This window comes from Varanus komodoensis, unplaced genomic scaffold (assembly GCF_004798865.1).
Source record: "Varanus komodoensis strain SLA01 unplaced genomic scaffold, ASM479886v1 scaffold1, whole genome shotgun sequence".
NCBI lineage: Eukaryota > Metazoa > Chordata > Lepidosauria > Squamata > Varanidae > Varanus > Varanus komodoensis.
The window spans coordinates 81,006,513-81,028,434 of NW_025335268.1; positions in this window are offsets into that span (position 1 = coordinate 81,006,513).

Here is a 21,922-nt window from a genome sequence, read left to right on the forward strand (position 1 = left end):
ATGAACTTCAATGACAGACAGAAGACTAGTTGACATATCAGTCCCCCAATTTACCCCCAATTTACCTTGAGGGTAAAGGGAGGAATAGATTGGTGGAAAATGCATATTTTGCAATGCTTATATTTAATAGGTCATACTGGTAGAGAATCCTTTACAATTGTGTTGACTGCACTGACAGTGACTTTGTATTCTTTACAAAATTTGAGACCACTTTAAAATGCATGAATGTTAAAAATGTTTTATTCTGACTAGTTGTTTACTTTAAGTGACCTACTGGTCTGTCAGTTACATGGTTTCCACGCTTCCACTCTTACAATACATATCAGAAGCCCCTGTGAGCAAAATTCCTGTTTTGCACTGCATTCTTCCCTATTGACCTCAGCAACATCTTTTGAGGCAGGTTTTCACTCTTTCCCCTCCTGAATCTACCTTCACCTTTGTAACATTTCCTAGCCAGTACAGTTTCCTATTTTATTATAACAAAACAAACACATGCTTCCCATGATTCCCTCTTTTCTCCTTATGCATTCACCCACTTATTCTGTTTCAGAGTTGAATGAAGAGTAAAATGTATACCCTGCCTTTGGCTGATGGACATTTTGAGTGCTAACAATATATGGGGTCAAAATAGATGGACCCCATTTCAGATGATGAACCACTGTTTTGCAGGAGCAATTGCAGACAAAAAGCTCTAGGCTAGAGCAGGGTCATAGTCTGTATGTGCATGTGCCTGAGAAGTTTTTGATGATGATGATGATGATGATGATGCATGTGTAATGATACTCTTGTCATGACTGTGCATGCAGATTTATCTGAGTGAGTGTTGGTGCTTGGATGTTCTTTCCTGGAGATTGACTGCTGGCATGCAACACAAATCATCACTGTAACCTGCCTACTCTTAAATCTAAAATGCAACAATGTAGGTGGCAGGTGGAACCTCCTTGAAACAGACATTCCACAGATAGGATGGCACAACTAAGAGGGCCTTCTCTCTTACATCTTTGTGCCTAGACACTAATCAGTGACCTGGCTGGAACAAGATGAAAGCCCACCATAGCTTAATTTACTGATGGGGTGTCACACACATGCATCATTTTTCATGGTGTTCCATGAATAATCAGTTTGTCATGGTTTACTGTATCATGTGAACCCAGGCAGTAAGGTTTTATTGAGAGTTAGACAACTCCCCAAATAAACCATGACTCTTTGGCTCTTTGGCTCTGGCTGTTCAGCTTACAGAGATGAGCATCTGCCCTCGAGAGGGACACATCTAGCATGTATGTGTGGGGGAACCTTTACCTTTAATAGCCGTCTTGACTTTGGAGTTGTCTATTGCTGACCCCTGCCTCTGCCCATACACATGCACACAGCCTGAGTTCAAGGACACAATGAAACAGCCCCATGGGTGAATTAGGCGCCAGTGGGCTTTTTGATGTGTAAACAGGCCCAATAAAAGCAGCAATATATTTAAGGTCTCTTCATGTAAACAATCAGAAAGTTGCTATTCCAATATTAAATAGCTAATGCTCCACCATAAAAAGAATCAGAGGTTAGGGTAATTAATTTGTAGTATTCTTCACTCCCTTTTGGTCTGTACTTATATTATGGGTTTACAGGGTGAAATACAGACTGAGATTCAAACCCAGTGCTATTTCTGGGGTTTGCTAATTGAAGCTATTTTCACTCAGGTTACCAGTGTTTGACTGATGGAGCTTGGTGGCTCACCAGGCCACAGGCTTAAATGCAGGGGGAGTGTTGCAAGCAGCTCTTTCTTTGATGTTCAGATCTTCCTCCCAGTTTTGCCTTAAGGATTATTTACTCTAAATAATCAAAGATGTGGAAAACACATGGGTTGACTATGTGCCTTTGTCTGCATTAATTAGTGTGTATGTGTGCAAGGAAAATTCCTCTTTTTGAGGCCACCTTTCTTTCAGAGGCCACTGATGCAATTATGCAATGTTTGCCTAAAGTACAGCTAAGAGCTTATTCTGGTTAAATGGTGGGTGCTGCAAATTACAGCTTCTGTCTGGCTCAGTTTCCCTTGTTCCTCTTTGTAGCATGTTTTTTTTGGTGAGGGGAATGCAAGATTGCATTAGTATTTCTATGGCAAAATACGGCTATTGAAAGGGACTGTGAAAGGGCTGAAGCTGATGGTTTTGCTACTAGTGCCCTCAGCCTGCTAAAATGTTCCAAACTGGAGCACAGCATATACTTTGCAACCATATAGCTCAGTCCTTTGTATTCCTTTGCACACGTCAGGCTCCAAAGCCTGGGTGTTTTATTTCTATTCATAAATGAAGCTGGCTTTTTATGATTCCAGACTGCTGTCATACCAATATGGCCCAGTTTATGCACTGTTCATTTTGACTGGCAGATGGTGTGCTGTGCAGCTAACCAAGCTTCTTCTTGCAATTGTTTCTGTAATCTTTCCATTTGCAGATGACTTTTTAAAACTGACTTTTTTTAGCAGCTAGATTTCCTTATGTTGCATTTCATTACTGGTATTATTACTATTACTATTTGCTGTTGTCATTGTTGAGCCTTTTCCTTTGGGAAAAGACCGTAGGTCATCAGGCAGAAGGCCTGTACCAAATGATAGTTTTGATACTTTTCTTTTATGTGTCATGCTTATACATGGCTCAATGTGTCAGTTACAGAATATTCCTTCAGTTTCGGTACCTGGATGGAGGTGAAAATATGTGTGCATATTCTGTGTACACATTACTGAATGCATCTGTGTTTGAAAGCCTGATGCTCAATTCCTATTAACATCCTAGTGCAAAAGCAGCCTTTCCACTTCAGAATAGTGGATAACATTTTGAATTCAAGCTGAGAAGCAGGTTCCCTAAGTCCCATCATCTATCACAATCCATGTCTCTCAGATGATAGATTGCTTTTACCAAAAGGGCTCCTTTTCCTGATCAAATGTGTGATGTGCATGTTTCAACAGCATGTAATTGTTCAGGAAGGAGCTTAGGCACTGGCTTGGGGTTTCTCCCATCTTCATTCTCATTCCACTCAGAAATCATAAACACACTCTAAATTTGGTTTCAAAACTACCTTCTCCATCGTTAGGCACCTGATGGTATTCTTTCAAGTGTATTACAGTATATTACTCAACAGAGGCAACCGTCACAGCATTGTAATTACACAGAGGATGCATTCTAGTACAAGGTGACAAGCTATCCATCAGAAGTCAAAGGTTACATGATTTATTCTACCATAAGGCATGCCCTCATTAAAAGCCACTTTACTTTCCAGGTGCCTTCCTCCATCAGACTGAAACTCAGCAGCATGGAGGTGAAAGTAACTTAAAAAAGAAACCTTTATGCAAATGCCACATTTCACTTGCAAATTCTTAGGGACAATTATCTATCATGTGCCAGAAAAAAAGGCAATTACTCTTGCATAAAAAGCAAATAATGAATAATCACTATATCCACCAATCATGAAAAATATTAAGAATTCCTCCTTTATAAATGTATTCTAAGCTTCCTCTGTTCTTTTGATTGACTCCATTTGATTTTTGTAGAATACATTTCTTCTAGAATGCTCCACCAATAGCTTGGATAGTGAAGGCTACACAGAAGTAGTGTATTTACCTGCTTATTAAGTTAAGTATATTGATTATCTGGCTTTCAAAGAGCTGCTTTAGGACCTCTGGAAACTGGGAAACTACTGCACAGGCTCACTGCAGTGTCCTAGGTACATGAAGCAAAGTAGTATCCAGGGTATCTGGCATCTCAATCACATTTACATCTATAGGTCCCAGGGTGCTGGGCACCTGTGATGCTATTGTGCCAGAATTCAGTCCCCTGCAAGCAGTGGAATTCTTGGCTCTTCACTGTGGCCACCACCAGATGAGTTCTGGGGAAGGGAATAACTGAAGAACAACTGAACCCCAGTTACAAGCCAGGGTTGAATGTCAGTTGAGTTTCGGCTCAACTCAAAATGAGCTCTGAAGTTTACTCTGAGAAATTCCCAGGTTTGAACCTCTGCACCATATTTGGGAGTCAGAATCATGCCCATGAATTGGTAGTGGATGCATGGCAGGTAAGGTTTACAGTGGAGTCCCAATATATTAGTTTACAGGATCTGTGTACCTTATTCAACCTGTATAAAATACGGAACAGAAAAAGCCACAAACACAGTTGCTTATTTCAGTAGCTAACATCTGCATGGTACTTACAACCATCAGTTGTGAAAATTAGCATGGTAGGGATCATTTGTGTTGATAAATATACTGCTAAGCACAAGCCTAGCTTGCTCACTGCAGACAGAAGTTGAATCATTCTTGTTGTCAGCATAATCAATCCCAGTCTAGACTATGACGTATCTCCTACCTTCTTCACACTTTGGCTCTAGTTTCAGTACTACACCTTTGCTCCAGTAGGAGGCTTAGTTTTAGCTTGTCCTTTGTTTGGAGGTGGATCATGCTATTAGACATGGGGGATTACTGTCAGTAGCAGACAGTGGTACAAGGAGAGGAAGATTAGGCAGCAAACGGTTTATTTCACTTTTGACATTCTCGGAGAAAGAAGCTGTGAACTGCTAGTGTTAGGTGATGTTAAATCATTCACTGTAACATGAAGCTTACTAACAGTATTTTTTTTAAAAGGCTTGTCTTTTGGAACCTTTTATCCTCTTCTGCATAAACTGGCATGCATAATTATCAACTGAGCTTGAAGATCTATGTGTTTGTGTCCTAGCTTCCAATAAATATGCATTATTTTAAAACAGATGTCCCTGTCAACTCACAAGTAATTTGCTCTGACTTTAACATGACCAGGTAAGTAAGTACAGGATTTCAGCCTTAAAGTTTTCTCAGTGTAAAACCATATTCTATTTCCCAGCATGTTTTCCTCATTCTACTGCAGAATATGGGCAGTGATAAAGCTACACTTTGGAGAAAACACTTCTTAATATATGGATTGTCCAGCCCTGCCTTTTCCTTCTGCATTCTTTCCAACAAGTTATTTTCTCTGGATTTATCCTGTGGTGATTTAAACTAATATCTTAACCTGTTCAAATGAGATTGCTCATGTCTGCATTTATATGCTGTTTCATGTCCAGATATTAATAGTTATTGACACATGGAAATGTTTCTAAGTACCAGACACTGAGATCTTGCTTGGCAATGCCAACCAAGGATAGTGAATTCTCTCTCACACAATACAATAGGACAGATTTATATTAATAGAACTCAGTGACAATGAAAGAGAGGAAAACCCATTCCTAACAATGTGCTCTGGATATCCTACTGCGTCACACTAGATAGGATTATTCAGCGACAAGCTTTAAAATCCTATCTGCCTGCTTCCCTCAGAGCACGACAGAGCACTCTAATGTTCAGCTGCCATTCACCCTCCATGTGGCTAAGGAACCTGAAGATGGGCAGCAGCACAATTAAAATGTCAGCCTTGGAATGTCCATAGATGTCAATAGATGCAGAATAAATTTACATACTTCCATTGAACCTCAGAAATAACTCCCATGGGTCATTCACTACTTTCAAGAGAATCTAGGAACAGCCTCAGTATATGAGGGTGTTTTAAAATGCATGATTGCTATGAATTATTTAAAAATTAGCATTGTTCTTGCTGTTTCTTTTATATCTGCACATGTTCTGTGTCACTCATGCAGATGCCAGGGTCTACTTCCTGCAGGTAATCCCTTCTGTTCTCTTCTAAATATTCTTCAGCCATCCTTTTAGGCCCTACCCATTTTCAAGAAGGACACAGCATTTCAAATGTCAATAGTGTATTACCCTGGCTACTTTCACATTGAAACTAATGGTGGAAAATTACACAGTAGAGAAGAACCACTAGAGATATTTATTGGCTTTCCAGCAAATTAAAAATGCAATATACATACAACTTCTAAAACAGCAATGGATCTACAGCAAAACATAAAACCTCCAGCTCAAAATGAATGACTAAAAAAACCAATTTATTATTATCTTAAAATAATTATATTATATAGAATAATAATAAATTGTATTACATTATCATTATTATGTTTGTTTTGCTTTTTGAAGTTGAGAATGACGTGTAGGTTTTCACATTAGAAGATGTTACAGTAAATTTTTCTTCATACTTTCCCCTTTCTTGACTTTTCCCTTCGAGTTATAGGATATTCTACAAATAGCTTTTGACATGGCTGATTGTGAGGAGAGAATATATGAAATATATGTCCTCTCCAATTCAGCTATAATCATGGGCAACTAGTCATACGTAATAACTGATGGCCTCAATGCAAAAGTTCATCCACATCACATCAAAACATATATACAGCTAACTTAATAATACTTATCTGAACACTGTGATGTAGCAATCTCGCTAGATAGACTGGGCAGGAATGCTTCTTGAATTCAAGTACTGGAAATTTCAGTATAAACTGATTGGCCAATGACTCCTGAAGTAATGCATAGATCAAAACTAAATTATTCCATAGGTTGACCATTCCTGAATCTTCTCAGGGTAAAAAAGAAAATCACATTAAGAAAGACAAATTTTGAGGAATGCATGTTTGACAACCAAAGAGTGATGTATTGGAGTGTAGGACTTGGAAGATCCAGGTTCTCATCTCCACTCAGCCATTGAACTTACTGGTTAACACTGGGTCAATCACCTCCTCTCAGCCTTTCCTACCTCACAGGTTTGAGGGGAAGTGGCAAGATAGAAGATCATGTAAGTGGCCTTGGGTTCCTTGCAAAATAAAAATAAAAGGCAGGATATAAAAGTAAATAATAATAAAATAGCACTGCCAGAAGTTGCATGCCTAATAATCCACTTTTAGGTAGAGATGGACAAATATCTGACCTCTATCTCTTATATAAGTCCATTCCATGATGCTTTCAATTAATCTGTGGTTGTTGTTGTGTATGCTGGGGTTTTTAATCTGTATAAAAATGGCATTTAAAGCACTATTATCAGATCCTTGTACTTCTTCAAGCCTTCTTTTTGTTATCCAAAAAACAGAACCTCTTTTATTAATCAAATTAAATGACAACCAGCATTTTCTTCAGCACCCTCCAAAGCAAGTGTGGTCCTTTTCTAGTTCCAGGGTATTCACTCACAATCAAGCACCATCAAGCAAACACCTTTGGCCAATAAATATAGAAGACCTTGAGAGAAATTAATATTGTACAACTGAGAAGCATGTGTGCGATAATATCTGGCATTATCAGATCGAGGATATAATGAAGTTGCATAGTAAGGAATGGAATTTTGCTTTACATAAATATTGCTGAGCAACAATACATTTTTTCTGTACTGTAATTGTGATACTGTTGAGTGATTCCCCAGCTGTGAACTACTGGATAGCCACATGAGACCATTCCAGATGTTCTTCTACCACCTGCCAACATGATTTTTTCTGTTTTCCTCTGAGAACTCAAACTACTGACAATAATTGTGGTAGCAGGTCCTCCAGGTGCTGTTACCTTTCAAAGTGGCAGATTTTAGTTACACTGGAAGCTACAGTGGTGTATTTCAAGAGGTGAAGAAAAGATGCATCTCTTTCCTCTAGCTGGTGCATCATTTTACTCTTCTCCAGCAAATGTCATAAACTGAACTACACATTCTGCAAAAATACTTGTTAGTTATTCTTCGATTACATCATTTTGGGTTGAAAATGTGGGGTTGGTTTGTTTAAGCTCCCAAGTATGAAAATTAGCACAGTATTGAAAGGAAAAGGCTAGATCCTTTCTTTCAGATGAGATAACTTTGTGTACACAGGCTTAAAAAAAATAAGAAAGCATTGCATAGAATATGCCAGCTGTAGCCCATTCCTAGGCAAACATTTCCACATGAGCCTTTAAAAGTAAACTAGTCTCAAGACAGCCAGATTCTCTATGGTGGAACATTTACAGTAATAACACAGCCAAGGAGATTTGTGTCTTCTTCGGGCTTGTGCTTTCAGCCTATGTTCTTCATGAATCTCAGTACACAGTGTCTTGAATGCTGCTATGCTACTTTTGCCAAGGTAGCAATGCAACTTCATGTTTCTCTGCAACATCATTTTCAAACTTATGCTTATCACGACAGTTTATGTGGTATTTATTTATTAGTCGATTTATATCCTGCCTTTTTCCTACAATGACTCAAGGCAGCTTACATCATTCTCCTCCTCCATCTTATCCGCACAACAACAACCCTGTGAGGTAGGTTGGGCTGAGAGGCTGTGACTGGCCCAAAGTCACCCAGTTGGCTCCAGGGCTGAGCGGGGACTAGAACCCAGATCGTCTGAGTCCCAGTCCCATGCTCTTAACCACTACGCCACACTGACTATAGTGTGCATAGTGTGTATATGTGCATAGTATAGTGTGTATAGTATAGTGTATACTATACACACTGGTATAGAACAGGAGATTCTGCCCTGCATTTAGTCCTGTAAGGGTTTCTTTAAAACACTGCTAGGTATATATTGGCTGCACAGTGGAACTTTATCCATCAAAGAATTTCCTACCACTAATCATGGGATAGAATGATATCTGGTTGCAGATCAATAGTAATTTACCAAGAAATATCAGAAGAGAAGCCAGCCCTGTTGACCAGAAAAAAAAAATGCTGTTCTGTTCAAATGACACCCTGAAGTTATGTTGGCTCAATATACAGATAAATTACTTGTTTTAGAAATGCAGATTTAGAACTTTAAAAATAGATGCATCTGAAGCAGATATCGTAAATGTCAAATTGTCTTTACAATGAGTTTCTGGCACATGAAATGTTTATGTTCAGCAAATACATTGATGTGAATTATGAATGGTCTGGTCCCAGCAGGTCAACAACTCCCCCCCACTATTGTTTCATGATTGGTAGCCAAATGGATAATCATCACACAAATGAGTGGAAATCCAGGCAATTTTCCAGGTAGTATATATTATCCAGGTTTAAATGGGCTTTTCAAAGAGAAATGCAGAAACATGCGTTCCTTGGTCCTGTCACAGCAACTGTATACACGTCTGGAAAGCCCTGCAATGATTTTTGTGCTAGAGAAAAATAGTGACATGATGCACTTCACAAGGATCTGTGTCAGTGTGAACAGGAGATATAAAATAAGTTAGTAGAGACAACTGTCATGTTAGCCTAAAACATTAAGAGGATTTATTTTGGTTTGGTTTGGTTTGGTTGGTCAGTCTTGATTTTTACAACAGCAGCAACAGCAATTAGGATAGCTTATACAAGTAAGACCTACACTTTATCTTATCCAAGAGAAGTTATCTTGGATAACTTTGATTGTGTTACACAAATCAAGACATGGACATTTTAACATGTCAATAACTACATCCATTGGACAACAAAAGAATGGATCGATTTCTAAAGGAGGATTGGGAGTGGGTGGCAGAAAAGCTGAATAAATCAATTTTCACCACATCAGATGTTGGACAAGTTCCATTTAGGATGGAACTTAAAGAGGCTATATTATGGTAGTGTGTGTGCTTCCCACCGAAACAGTAATCATATCAGACTTGCTTGACTTCAGCAAGTGGGCTTGCTTCAGACCATGCCCAAGATAGCAAATTTCCTACTGTCTACTCTCTCCGCCTTGGAAATATTCCATCTATATTACCTGCAGATGCTCCAAACAACCAGATTAGTGCCTTTCATTATGATATCTGTGAATTTGGGAAACAATCTCCCTTAATATTGATGATGTCTGTAGAAAATCCAAAAGCTTAGCACAGGTTAAAATAACAGTGAACTTACTTTATTGCTGTAAGTCAGCAACAGAAACAATCTTTCCGAGTCTGTGTCACAGAAACTATACATAGCTTTCAGTCCCAATAAATCAGTTAATTCACACAGAAGCAAGAAATGGAATTATAAAAATAAAGCTTAAGTTCTAAAACTACAATCTAAGCAGGATACAGGACAGGGTTAAAAAACTCAGAAGTTTTATCCAAGAAAGAGTCTTAAAGACATATGATTCTAGGCTTACAAGATTTCTGGGTTCAGAAGCATATTTTCAGACATGGAAGTCCAGAAAAGCCAAAAGCTCAGGACTTAGGTATAGACCAAGCAAAGGAGATTTCCAATAATACAGACATTGTACCAATGCAGCTCTTTTACCTTATGAGCAGCTTTTAAACAGAGGCCTGGTACCTAGAGCTCTTTGCAAGCCTATCTATTCCTGGAGGAAACAATCCTCCATAATCATGATTGGATGTCTATCCCTATTCTCTTCAGTTGCCTTTATTGCCTGGGCTTCCTCCTTCCTCAGCTGAGTCTCTGACCAGTTTGTGTCTCACAGGCACTCTGGCTCTTGTACTTCACATATCTCTCCCACTGCTGAAGCTTGCAGGTGGCAAGAAATATCACACCCCTGCAATTATATTTCCCAAAAAGACAGAACAAGCTCCCATCTTCCTCATGCTCCACAGCCTTAGCAGGCCCTCAATCAACCTTCTTCATGTCTGAGTGTGAACCTTCCTTCAAGGCTACAACACTGGGACAGGGAGAGGAATGACCATCTGCTCTTCTGCACTTGATTCTCAAAAGAGTGCTATGCCTCTTGTCTAGCATTGCTAGGTACTACAGGTAACATATGCAGGTCACGATCCTGAGCTGTCCTGCCCCATGTAGGTTGATCTAGCAGCATTCATGCATAGCTGTGCTCCATTAGAAAGGAAACACATCCTAAGGCTGTGCAATATCTCCCAGAGGACGGATAGAATTGCATTTCCCCTGTACATTTTTCATCACAGCATTCAGAATAGCTAAACCGGTGCTAATTTAATGTTTTCTTGGCTGAATAGAAGTACTCCAATTCTTTACAATAGATTTAAAAATGGTTATTGGCTTTATTGTTTAAATAGTTTTAGACTGTGGTGCTGCTTTTATTATTGTAAGTCTCTCTATACCTATGAACAGTTGGAACAAGCATGCTATTTAATGAAAATAATTCCAGTTGGTCACTGAAAAGGAGTTTCAGGGATAAGAGGTCCCCTCCCTGTAATTTATGAGATCCAAACATTGGAGGTAGTATGTAACCAGTCATAATTTACTCAACTGGAGAATATTAAATACATCTTTACTAGTAAAGAGGAGGTACGTGTCCTCATTTCAACTTCCTTTGTGTCATCAGAGCAGCTTAAAGAAAGATTGATATGATCATCAGCAGTTGTACACATGGGGAGAAAATGGCAGCTCTTTTGATCTCGTCTCGCTAGGCTTTCATATTGTCACTAATTTTGTCCACCCTCCACACTTTATTGAGACAATCACTCACTCCAATAAGTAAATGTCTCCATCCTGTTCCCTTAGCAGGTATCTGCAGCAACTCTTGCTCCAATAAATGCTGCAGTTAGGCCACTGCTGAGGGATTCTGCCCAATGTTCACTCAGTGGTGAACATAGAAAGTTGAGCTAATAAAAGGCAAGAGGCAGCAGTACAGAGGTAGAGGCACTAAGTGCTGCACCCTTACATTGGTCTGTACCATGCCAACCACACATGCAAAATGGCTAACACAACATTGGTGATTTGTTCTGGACGGATTAAACAGGGAATGATACATATATAGACAATATGGACAGAATTGGTATAAGCAGTCCAGTTGAAAAAAGGTTTAAGCAGAGGAAAATGCAATGAGGAGGACTGTTTGAAGTGCTTAATTTCAGACTGGTTTTTGGGCATCACTTATTTTTGTATCTAACATTCCAATTTCTTTATTTCATGTTGAGTATGCTAAGCAGAAATCCAAATGAAACAATTGATTTTCTCTGATCATCTGAAGTGGCATTTTGGAGTTCAGCTCACATTGGGAGGAAAAAAATTCTTGTATCAGAAATTTTTCTTGTGTAACACCATCTACTTAATGACTGACTATGATTTTTATATTGATGATATGCTCACATTCAAGTTTCCTGGTCCTCAATATGAGAAATATGTTGTCTTTTATGATGGGAGCTAAGTCATGACTGAGGTGTCCCATTCATTTCCTTGCAACTGAAGTGCAACTGACTTATTCTGGATCCACTGCATTGGTTTATCTTGCACATTTTAAGAGACTATTTCATTTGTATTTTTAAAAGATTGCTTCATGCAGGGCACAAACACTAATTCTTCAGCATTCCCCTTTTCTCTGAATGGAAACTAACTTGCTATGTCTATGATACAAGGCTGTTTATTTTCTTAACCCTGGCCTCTTCTCAAAGACTGAGCGTGTGTTTGGGAGACTGTTAGAATTTTGCATTGTGGTGTGTAGTTAGTGGATGAAGGTAAGCTATCAAATTTTTGTTTAGTTTTGCTTTTCAGAACAGAAGCTATATTTTCATTTCATTTGGCGTACATGCCTCTTGCTTTTTTTACCCTTCCGAGGCATTCTAATGATCTCTAGAATTGTTGCTTATTTTCAGAAGTGACTTTTGGAATAAGGCAGAAGCCCAGATGAATGCTGATAGCTCTCTGAACTCCTCTGTTTTGTAATTATGGCTGCCTTGAGCCCTTGAGATAGTCATGTCCCAAAGAAGATGACAGCTCCTTTGTGAACTGCACTAACATGAAAAGTGTGTGCTCCATTATTAGGCATGCATTTTCTTAGCAGATGTGCTATTAACAATTCACTTTTGCATACTGAGTTGAGGGTTATTACATGCAAATTTGAAAAGGCAATGAGTGATGGCTATAATCATTTATTTTCTGCTAAGCGGTTGATGAGCATGGATCTCTGCATGCTTGAAATTTGAATAGAACTAAGCCAATGTTTCCTTTTAGAAAGAGACAGTGGCACATTGAGAGAAGACACATTGGGCACAGTCCAGTCCCTTCTACATTTGGAACGTGGAGTGCGGAGAGCAACTCACAGTATGGCCCCTTTTGAGCAGTGGACTGGACTCTAGACTTGGGGGTGTTCCATCTACCACGAGCTCTAGCTTTTCCCAGATAGCTTTTACAGCAGCTTCTGGAGCCCAAGACCTTAATCAGGCTACAAACGTAGCCTTCCCTACCACAGAGGTTATACATCACTAGGAATGGGGGCAAAAGATAACCCAGATGTGCACATGTGAATGTATCTGTGTGAAAGTAAATTCTGAAACACTACGATTTAAAGAGAAGTACAATAGTGAGTAAGAGTGAATGTACAGGTAGCTCAGTCAATTCTCCAAGAGATAACCATTGATTGGCAGCATCAAGGTTCTTCCCTTCTCTTCTTTCTCTTTCTCTTAAAACCATTGTGGCATAGTGCACAGTGTTGGACTAGGACTTGTGAGGTCTGGGTGCAAGGCTCGCTCAGACATGCAACTCACTGGGTGGCTTTGGGCTAGTCACTGGCTCAACAGGGTTGAGAGGACCACATGGAGAGGAGGATAACCTCGCAAGTCACTTGCTGACCATCAGTGTGTGTGTGTTGAGGGGAGGGGAGAGTAGGAAAGACAACAACTGTGGTTACTACTCTTTAATAAAGACCATTCCATTTAATGCCAAATATGGCATTCGTTTGTTTATTTATTTGTGAATAGGTGCAGAGACCCCAACTCAGATCTTGAAGTTCCTACTCCCCCTGCCCCAGATTCTCCTGCACCTTCTCAGGAGTGGACCCCCTGTATCTGCCATAGACTGAAACAGGGAATACAGCTAGTAGTCACATATCCTGTTCCAAGCAAAGGGCAAAAAAGAGGGGGAGTGTTTTGTTTTTGGTGAATTTCCTTCACCTCCTCCCCAAGCTCTTCTGTTCAAAGAAAATAAGAGGTCAGACTCTGGAAGATGCTTCCCTCAGAAAGCATTTGCTTATCAAGTCATACCTACTGATTTCCCTGTCCTAAGCAACATTTACTTAATAGAAACAAAACTGGTTTATCCGATCAAACTCGCAAGTTCCACTGAGTGGAGTGCTACAGCAGGCCTGTGGTTCATTCCTATTCACCAGAGAGCAGCAGGTGTTTCTAATCTGGTTCATTATTGCGTGCAGTACAGCTTAGACCTCCTGTGTAATTGTGAAAACAGCCAAGATAGCATACTGAAAACTTTTCAATGTTATCCCGTTTGGCACTCCGTGTGGATTAATACAAAAGGTTGCCCTTGTCAGACTTGAGCAGCACAATGTATCACAGTGCATTGCGAAACAGAATATACTGAACACCCCAGTACATGATTTTCCCCTTTTCATCACAGCGAAAGCCTCAGACTCTATCGTCTAATCAGCAGGAGAGATATAATAGCTTTAAATGACGCAGAATCATCCATACATATATCTAAGGCAGTAGGAAATGGATGCTGGGGATGCATCCAAGTGGCAATTTTAGGATTTTGATCTCAAACCCCAATTCGTTTTCCCTGGCATTCAAAGCTCTCTCAATTGCTACTTTTCACCAAGCCTGTTGTTTAAAGGCAGATACCAGTTGACAACGTTTTGGCTTGGACTTTTAAATGCCAACAAATGTTTAGGAATATCTAGGTCTAAAACAATTATCATAGCTGTGCTTTGTTGAACTACGGATGAGCTTCAGCAGTTTTGTAATAGCCTAGCAATATGCAAGCATTAAAACAACTTTTAAATATATTAGCAGCTTTAAAACAGCAGAAATCTAAATTTTGATATGTCCAAGAAAACAGAAAGATCTTTACCTTGCTGCAGGTTCCATGTTAGCAGCTCCAGCAAGTTTATTCCACAACTGGAGTGTGCTAATGGAAAAGGTCCTTTTCTTAGTTATTATTCAGCTTACTCCCTTTGCTCGAAGCTCCCATAAAATGAAAATATAACAGCAAGTGTGATTTTAAAAAGAAAAGAAAGGAAGAAAGAAAGAAAGAAAGGAAAAAAGCAAGAAAAAGAAAATGCAATGCAAAATCAACCCAAAAACATATAGTAAAAATAATATGATTAAACCAGGCAAGAAATAAAACAGATTGGTAAAACCTCCAATATGCAGTGGTGATGAAAACAGGGAAAGATTTAAAAGGCTTGGGAGGACAAAAGAAAAGTATTAACTTGCAATGAAAAGAAAATACACCAAACCAGGCAAACATTTAAACTGTCATTTGGATTTTCCATGAAAATTCGCTACTCAGAAAAAGGAACAGAACAATAGTAGTCAATATGCACATGCTTTTCTATATTCAGAAACTCAAAGTTGTTTTCAACAGTAAGCATTTTTCTTTTTCTTTTTAGCTTTGGAAACCTTGATATTTGCAGATAACATTTGTTTAATGCACACAAAAAGAGGTTTAAAAAGATTTTCACAAAATCATCTCAATGAGCAATTTTAAATGCTTGTTGCTTAGAAACAACATTTGAAAATGGTTCATTCCTAAAAATATCCAACATGGTTCAGGGCCATATGTTACAATATTCTGCTGTTGGTATCTATGTAATAGATTAGGTCTAGCTAAAGATACCCTGATCTGTGTTTTGAGTTGTTACCATGTAGATCTTCATGTATATCAGGGGGCTCAACAGGGAGCCTGGGACCACATGGACCCTCCCAAGGCTTTTACCATGCCCACGCCACCCCCAAGTGTCTGGCCATCAAGTTCTCCCCACAAGTACTTTCCACTACTCTATCCGCCAAAGTTCCACATACAGATTCCTTTTTCTGCATTACAGGTGAAACCTGATTATACATTTGTATGTATGGGTGAGCTTCAGATTCGGAGCCAGTATCACATTTGGTCAATGGAGGTGAAAATGTCTCCTCATGGGCATTCCACCTTTAATATGCATGTTTTGATTTGATGTGTACCCCGCCATGATTCATTCTCTCTCTCTCTCTCTCTCTCTCTCTCTCTCTCTCTCTCTCTCTCTCTGTGTGTGTGTGTGTGTGTGTGTGTGTGTTTATATTGTCAGGAAAACTTTATACATTCATATCCATATCTCTATGGGGGGTTGGCAGGGCTCACCACTTGCTGGGTATCTAATGAGTCTCTCATAGCATCTGCCTGGATTTCTTGCCATCAAGAACATTAATGTTGAGGTGGCTGCTGATAGTGATGATTTATTTGATGATGTCTCCAGCTGTCACTCTCTCCAAGCTTGCATTATCAGCCAGGATGGAAACCAGGTGAAATGGGGTGAATGTAAAGGGGAAAGTGGAAAATTAGAAAGAATAAAAGGAAGATAGGAGAGCAAGGAAGAAAGTGGCTGAGACATAACAGAGAATGCCCAAGAGGAAGGTCAATAGAGGAAAACTACTGAGATTGAGAGAGGGAAAGGCAGGAAACAGGAACAGAGGAGGAAATAAGTTGGGAAAGGCTGGGGGTTGGTCAGGGACAGCAAAATTTAATTCACAGTTTGTTTAGCCTAACGCTTGTTCCCTCGGGAAAATCTCCAGTCTCCTATTATTAACCCTACCTTGGCAGGCCTGATTGAGATTTACCAAGTTTGTATGGATATGGATATGGATATTGTCTGCAGTTGGTCTGTACATTTCCAAGCTTACAATGTGCTTTTTTGCCAAAAGAAATGACATATGCAATAATACCTGAAGGAACGTCTTCTTCCCTATATGTCCTCTCACCCAGGGGTCTCAAACTCGCGGCCCGCAGGCCAATTGCTGGGGGGGCATGGGGGGGCCCTGCAGCCATTGAAGTGCCAGCAGCACCTGGGCCAGTCACGGGATGAGCGGCCCACCACCACCGTGGTGGTGGAATACTTGATGCAGCCCAGCCTCGCCCAGACTCTACTTCCAGCGGCCCCCAGGTAAGGTGAGTTTGAGACCCCTGCTCCCACCCCTTAATATCTGAGACAGAGGCCCTCCTCTGGGAACCGTCCTTGAAGGAGATTGGGATAGTGAATACCCGGAGGAGGACCTTCTCCGTGGTGGCGCTCCGACTGTGTAATGCACTTCCCAGAGAGGTTTGCCTGGCACCAGTGTTATGTTCTTTTCAGGGCCAGGTAAAAACCTTTTTATTCACCCAGCATTTTAATATTTAAATATTTTAACTCATGCACAGTCACATTTTATTATGCTTGTTGTATTCATTATGTTTATTTATTGTTATGTTTAATTATGTTGTAAGCCATCCTGAGACGTTTGTTAAGGACAGGGTAAAAATATTGTAAATAAATAAATATAAGAATTTTCGTGTGGAAGGTGGAAAAAAAATCTTCCCATACTCAACGTATTCTCTTTATGGCTTACAAATAATGATGATGTGGCAACTAAGAAAAATATCTTTAACTTACATGAATTGTTAGTTTTCTAGCATTTCTTAGTAGTCATACTATTTCTAGACCATAAACTGAGGATAACAATGGATGACAAATAATTGATACATCTGTTCTAGAGATTTCAGGGCTTGAAAAACTAGAGATTTTCAGAAACTTTGCAGATTAAGGCTGAACTTTTGTGGATCATCTATTTTCTGGCCTCTAAACCTTTTAAGGGACAGAAAAGCACAAGTAGATAGAACTTAGTTGCCTGTAATTGGCAGGCATTATGAAGCCACTGGCCTGGACAGGCCTGGTATAGATATTAGCAGGCTGACCTTTTGCCTTTGCTTGTTGAAGAGTCTGATATCTTTAGTCTGATGTATATTTGGACCCAGTTGTTTCAGTTCAAGTTAGTACCCCAGGGACCCTTAACTGGATAAACATACCCTCCTGTTCCTAAAAATAGATGCCAGGTATATATGGGCATGTTCAGTCTGAATAGGATAAATCCAGTTTTTAATCAAGCTGCATTGTCCACAAAAATGCATTTGTGAACAGAAGAGAGGGACAAACATATATGTGCGAGAACGTCCTGAAAATAGCAAGTTAATTTTTTTATGAAAGACTTAAGACATTGATGTTGATATGAAATTGCTTTTCAGTGAACACGGTTAGCTTCAGTTGTCTTTGTTTCTGTTTTGTTATTTTGAAAAGAAGCATCGTTGCACAATCGTGACAGGCAAAACTTAACTGGAAGTAAATTTTTAGTTTTTTTTTTATAATAATCCAATGTGACTCTGACAAGAACACAATTTTGAGTTCACATATAAATCTGAAGAAATGTTCAAGAGTCCACAGTCCATACTTGCTGTTAGTAGTATGGATTAATTTAACTCAAAATTTCAGGTTAATTTGAAGCTTACAGGCCTTATCTTAGACTATTTCCTAAGCAACACTGCTTTTTCAGGATTTTTTTAGGTGACAGGGTACCAAATAGCTAGCCTACATCATTCATCATTCTGAGACAACCAGCTATGTGGCTAGACAGTTTTCTGTCTGAACATGCATATAATTGTACCCTTAAGGTGTTCATGACAGTGGTACAGTTGTGCTGTCAGAGTCTCAAGCATATAGTTCATTGTTGGTGTTGGCTAATGAAGAATGAGACATCACAGGGAGATGTTGTTGTTATCTCATTGTTTTGATCATTAACTATCAGCACAAATAGGCAAACTCATTGGATTTTCAACCATCTCCCCACAACAGACATCCTTCTCTTCTGAATGAAAATGGCACCACATTGGTAGGTATGTGAACTATGCCATAAATTTGTAGTAAAAAGTAAGAAATATGAAATGCCTTGGTTGATGTGATCAAGGATCCATTAGTCTAGCATTCTATTTCCCACAGTGGCCAGCCAGATGGTGATGAGTTTTTGTTGTATTTTCCTTTGTTCAACTCCTCTGTAGTTGGAAAAGGCCCGTCAAGTGGCTTGCAGAGCTCAGCTCCTTAACTGACTGTTGTATGAGGTCATCCATGTTGGTCTGTATGCTATGATGTCCTTTCTGGACATCACCTCCCATTTGTCTTTGGTCTGTCGACTGATGTTTGCAGTCAGAATGTGCTGCCCATTGCAGTAATCTTGGGAAACCCATAACTACATGACAAAACAATTGGTAGTCAAAATGAATTGAATATTGTATATGGATAACTTCTTTGTCATCTATCACCAAGGTTAGCTGGCATTGGAAAAGTATTTCCTATGCTCTAAAGATGCCTGTGTAATGTGAACTGGCCTAATTTAACATCCAGTCTGCAGGGGAGGGGTTAACTGACATCCCAGGGAAATGGCTGGAAGTGCCAGGTGTTGATTCAAGGACACCCAGGTACCGAGGCTATAGGAGGGCTGGATAGGGCCTGGGAATGCCAAAGGAGAGACACTGTAAATTATAGCCAAGGTCAGGGGAATTTCCACTCCCCTAGAAAGCAGGAGATTGGGGGCAATAAGGGCAAATGATCCTCACCTGGAATATGCCGTCACTCCATGAACTATCTGATTAACAAAAGGAGATAAAATAAGGGAGTTGAGACGGCTTGGGGTTTCTCTTCAAGAAGAGGATCCCTCTTTGCTGTGGGACACTTTGCCAAAGAATGATGTGCCACCTTGTATCTGGGGAGACTTCACCTGCTATTGTATTCTACGTATAGAGCTATGCTAGGAAGCTTTGTTATTTTGCGTCCAAGGAGGCCAAAAAAGGCCTGGGGTCTCAGGGGCTGTGATTAGTTATAAATTGTGGTTGTGCAGTTCTCCAGTTCTTCCTTCCCTTCCCCTCTCTCCTTGTGTGTATTGATACCTTCTGTGTCCTAGTGATTTTAGTCCTTCCACTCCTATTCTGTTTACTTTTGAAATGAAATCCTTTCCCCTGGTCCTTGTGTTGTCATGTGCTGAATCCAGTGTCTGGTCTGGATTCTGGGACCAGGGAGAGTCTTGGTGGACGTTACAGCCCAGAGGGCCATGGAGAGGTGGGGACTCTGGGAAGGCTGATCAATGCAGCATGTTGCTGCAGTGGAACATGGAGCTCTGATCACGCCCTGAATACTGGTGGCCAGTCAGGGAGCAGCACTGGTAATGGAAAGGGATGTGCGTGATCATCATGATCTTGCATGATCAGAGCATCATAGGTTACCAAAACATCCCAGGGCAGTCAGCATGAACCCTGCCTAACATACAAATCAGGCTTCGAAGTGATTACAGACCAGTGTTTAGGAGTGACACAGTGAGAATTAGGCATGCATGCCATTGTTGCTGATGTTGCAACTGTCTTGGACATGATGCTCTGTAGCAACTTCTGTCAGTGTGGCATTAACAGCTGCTATCAAACCAGGTGAAACGAAATGACTGTACTCAAAGTCATTGAATACAATGCCACTAGTAGAGGACATGGGGTGGTATCCCATTGTGCCTGTGCATTTGCTGGACCCGTCACTTGGTCAATGGGGCTTTTGTGGATCTAACACTGACCAAAATGAGTGAAAAGGCTGCTTTCTGGAATGAGGAAGAGAGTTCCATTGACATGCTCCAATCTGGAAACAAGCATTTCCACTTGTTCCCAGGGTTATTAGAACTACAAAAGTTCTGTTATGGAAAAGGTAGAGTCCACAAGCAGAATGGAACCAGCAGAGGTGGAATGGCTCCACTGGATACTGTCCAAAGTGCCATCAATAGTGTAATGAGCAATGACAAGAAATCAAAGCAAAAACATTGTTATTTTATGAATCTCATTAGGGATGTGGAAAAAGTAATGAGGTTCACATTCTAATGCCAACTTACACAATTTCATACTTTTGAAACAATAGGCAAACAGAAATTATGTTTTCCTTCAAACATAAACATTTCTTCAAATTTTACAATGGAGTTTTTCAGTTGAAAAATACATGCAAAAATTCAAGTGCTGGAAGAAAGTGTACACAAATGTAAAACATGTATGCAGTATGCAAAATTGCACACAAAATGTATATATTAGGAAAAATGTCCACAAATATGTACGTGAATGTTTATGCACATTTTTGGCACTGATCCTATGACTCCCTAGAAAGTATCTAGGGGGACATAGTGCTCTGGGCTCCCAGATCCAAGGCTGAAGAGTTCTGATCCCAGTTGCTTGCTTTGCATCTGGCACAGAAGAAACGCAGGATGTTTTTCTCAAGTCAGTACTTGAGCTTGGGCATGGCTTAAAAGGGGCACTGCAGAAACTAGGGCACAATGCATCTTTGTTCTCTGCAGTCTCCTTCCCTCCCTCTCAGAAACATTCCAGCTAGATGTCTGAATCTGTGATGTATTGATGTATGGGAAGAGTGGAGAGGGAAAGGATGCCTCCATTGCTTCTCCTGCTCTGCAAAGTTCAGGGTGAACCAGACTTAAGATTGGAAAAATCAGAAAGAGAAATAAACCAAAATTGACAGATTTGCCCATGCCTACTAGTACATCAAGCTGAATGATTGTAGGTTTACTTTTCTGTTACTGAAATTGACCTTTAAGTTACATAAGGTGACTATGAAAACTGAAAAAACCTGCCATGTATCTGGATCTATATAGTTAATTCTCAAGAGCTCTACTGCTGTAGTAACAGAAATAGAAATATATTGGTGAAATGTTAAAATACAGCTGCATACTTTTGAAGTAATATTTTAGCAAAAGATCTACAAGAGCTCTGGTGGTATGAGACAGCCTTTCAGTCCATTAATCAAGCTGTTTACAGTTGTTACTTCAAAGTAGGTGAAAGAATAACAAACAAGTATTAATCTGTTTCTGCAGTTTTTCTCTTTGCCAGGTTGTGTCTGCTGGGTAACTTTATCAAGTAAGGCAGACAATGAAAAATGAAGAACTTATAACTTGGTCCCTCCAGACCCTGTTGAATGTGAGCTTTTCTATCTTGACATGATCTGCAGTACAGCAGCTGGAATTTGTTCCAGAAATAGGAAGCAGTACCAGAAAATGAAGCTGAAGACAAAGCTAAGTGTTGGGTTTTAATGGGCAACCCATTTGCAGAAAGATGGACATGCTAAGCAATAGCAGAAGTGGTCTTCAGTCTTGTGGTCAGCCAACACGGGAAAACACTGCTCATGGACTATTCCTCTCCTTGTTAAGTGTACCTCCTAATGGACAATGTTGCAGACTCCTTTGTGGAATGGCATGGGACTATTCATACATGGATCTATGTCAGCAAATGCATCCCCATGGTCAAGAGAGGCAGGTAAAACCTCTCTTGCCTTGATACAGTTGTGGCAGGATGTGGATGAGATACACAGAAAAGATGCTTCAGCCATAATGCGT